Source organism: Diceros bicornis, chromosome 5, assembly GCF_020826845.1.
Source record: "Diceros bicornis minor isolate mBicDic1 chromosome 5, mDicBic1.mat.cur, whole genome shotgun sequence".
NCBI classification, from domain to species: Eukaryota; Metazoa; Chordata; class Mammalia; order Perissodactyla; family Rhinocerotidae; genus Diceros; species Diceros bicornis.
Genome location: NC_080744.1, coordinates 36,608,664 through 36,611,894, shown reverse-complemented (window position 1 = coordinate 36,611,894; position 3,231 = coordinate 36,608,664).

Genomic DNA, 3,231 nt, shown 5'->3' with positions numbered 1-3,231 from the left:
ATTAGTCAAATTAACATGGCTAGAGAGTCTCAAGCATTCCAGAATTTATCACTGAAATGGATAGGAAGCAATAGTTTCATCACAGGTTTTTACAGTCCAGCAAGGGCCAAAGAAGTATATAGTACGTAAATTAATATTATTTGCGCTGAGCTACATGGGATTAGTGGAATCTACAGAAATAACCTGGAGCAAATTTTTGGTTTGTCAAGCCTCGGATACAAATTTTTGTATCTTGTACTGACTTGAAATAAGTTTGGGCATCTATTTATCTGCCAAAACAAGCATAAACCTTATTTTGTTAACAGCAGTGTCACTTTTCATTTTCTTTGGTAACTGACTTGCCTTTTTACTGACCATTTGTGAATTTCTGTCTAAAGATGTAAAATGTAAAAGAACTGCAAGGACAAAACAAATGTACAGATTGTAAAGGGTTTTTTTTTTTTTTTGGATACCTAATGTAAGTTTCCTTTGTGTAATATTTATATGATAAAAAACATTAGGACCCCTACAACATAAATGTCTTGTGTTTCTTCTAGTTCATAAATATGTAGAAGCTTCACAATCCACAGCTGTGAACAATCCCCTATTCTACTAATCAAACTGAGTTTTCCTGGAGGGAAAAGCAAAGCAACTAATTATTCAGTATAAGTTTTTCTAAATCTTTTTATAACACGAAGAAGTAACAGTATAGAAATATTCAACCTCTTCCCATCTTCTTGCATACTGATTTACAGAGATCCCCAAATCTTAAAGTCTATAAATACTTAACATTGAAGGAGACAAATCTGAGGTTGTCATTTCTCTGTGGCTTTTGTCTTTAATTCAATAGTTCTATCTAAGAAAACTAGCCAGTAAAGAAGAAAAACTTTGAAGCCATCATAGAGGATGCTTCAATCCAGGGTACAGACCATCCAGCGCAATTCATCTGTTCCCATGATTATTTAGAGTGATTAGAGATAGCCATGATTTTCCTTAATCCTCAGCCTACTTTTGTTGAACCAGACCAATGAAGAGAGGGGGAAAATTCCAATCACTCAAATTCCACTGTGGAATGCATTCTGGTACATTTGGATGTGTGTCTGTCACTTTGGCAATTCATAATACTTCATAGAAAATAATGAAGTCACATTGCCAACCTGACCTTGAAGGAGAGATTAAACTGCCTCCCCGCCTCCACCCCCAATTCCCATCTCAAATCTCTCTACCCTGTGCTCTTTATAAGGTATAGGTAGTATCATTGCTCAGAACATTCTCTGGTCACAAATCTTTTTGGGTTATCATACCTTCTTTTGACACAAATACAGGTAATGTTTTTGGTTTAAAATGTCTTTTCTGTTTAGTAAGGCAAGGTTTCTCTGATCTGCAAAACACAAGGGAATAGGTTCAAAGAAAACACTGGAACCCTTCTTTTTGCTGACAGCTTGTGTGTAATGGTGTGGTGATTATGTATACATAGGGCATATGTTCTTCATATGGTCAGAGGAGCGGTCAGTTACTTCTTTAATCCAGAAACTCCCAGTAAGGTCATGTCTCTAGGTGCTATTAGATACCACAGGCTAGACCAAGGCAAGGAGAATAAAAAAGAAGAGGGAAAATGAGGTAATAGGAAAAAACGAAATTGAGAACCAGGCAAAAAATAATGAAGAGGAGGTACAGAAAAAGGTGTGAGATTTTAGGAAGCAGTGAAGTGCCACTCATTATAATCTACATCTGTATTGCAGTCATTTTTAAAACATTTTCACATTATGACCTTTCACATGAAGGCCCCAAATTGCCTTACTGCTATTCTACATATTGCTCAGCATACCTTACTACAAAAGAAATTTTTACTGAACGAAGATTATCATGAAAATTCTACTTTATAGGAAAGAATAAAATATTAGGGTCTAGACTACTCAGCTTTTCATTCAAATGAAGTTTATAGGAATGTGTAAATAGGAGTGGTTCCAGCTCCAACATGATTCCAAAAGCAAGTGCTAAACTCGGGTAAGATTTACGGTGAGTGCAGTGGATAACCCAATAGGCACTCCTATGAAGGTACAAGGAAATCTTACAGAAACTGATAAACTAACGTTTCTGCCATTATTTGCCATAAACCTTTAGTGATAAAAGTAGTTGTAAACCCCTTCTGTATCAGCAACCAAAGCTCCTGGAAAGAAATGAAGCAGAAATGTAAAGGTTTTAAATGAACATTTTCTATTTTAACTAGTAACTCTTTTGAAACATTTTACTCCAGTGGTCTTTGCTTATATATTTTTAAAAATTATTTATTTTTCAGAGTTCAAAGCTACTGATAAAAGTGTTTTCTTAATTATGGAAAGCCTTTTTCTTCAACTATCACAAATGAAATTAAGTCTCTTCATTAAATATAAACACACAAAAAAATCTAAGTTTACAAATAACCAAAAGAATGTTTTCCTATACTGAACAAATTTTTTTGAAGGGTTAGCATGAATAATACATGGCCAAGGCTGTAGTATACGCAATATTTAAAGTTTTAACATTATTTTACATTTCACCACGGGGTTTACTGTAAAACAAAACAACAAAAGTGACCAATATCAAATACCATTTGTCCACTGGTACTCAGCTTTCTGTTGAGTTGATTAGATCACAGAAAGATATTATGTACAGCTGTTGACCAGGAGCCTACAATGGGATATGATTTTACAGTGGGATTGAAAAAACTGTCTGGCTATCTCCTTTTCTCTCACCATCTACACTAAGAAAAAAACGCATTACTTGGCCCACCACTTAACCTATTCACAACAGGCCCTGTATAAATTCTCAACAAATTGCACTTGCACGTAGGTCTTTATGAAACATAACAAGAAGGGCGCAAGTGCCACATTCCTCATTTGACAAATGAGGACAAATCAATCCTTGAGGACTAAGGTCATTTCAGCCCACAGCACCCCTAGGCCAGTGCTATGATTCGAATTCACAACTCCCAATCCCCAAGCCTCTGACCACTCCACCCACCAGACACACACAACCATTCCCTAACCCTGGGTTTCCCAAACCTAGATATGAAATGAGAATTACCACGGGATGCCTCACCCCTAACTCTGATCTACTGAAACTGGAAATTATTGCTCTAATCCTATATACTACAGCTCAACCTGCCTTTTAATATGCAGATACCTAAAGTGATGGCACAAATGATGACGAAACCGGTTTATAGGAATGTTTTTCACACCATCGTGTAAAATTAGTACATGTCTTTGTCCC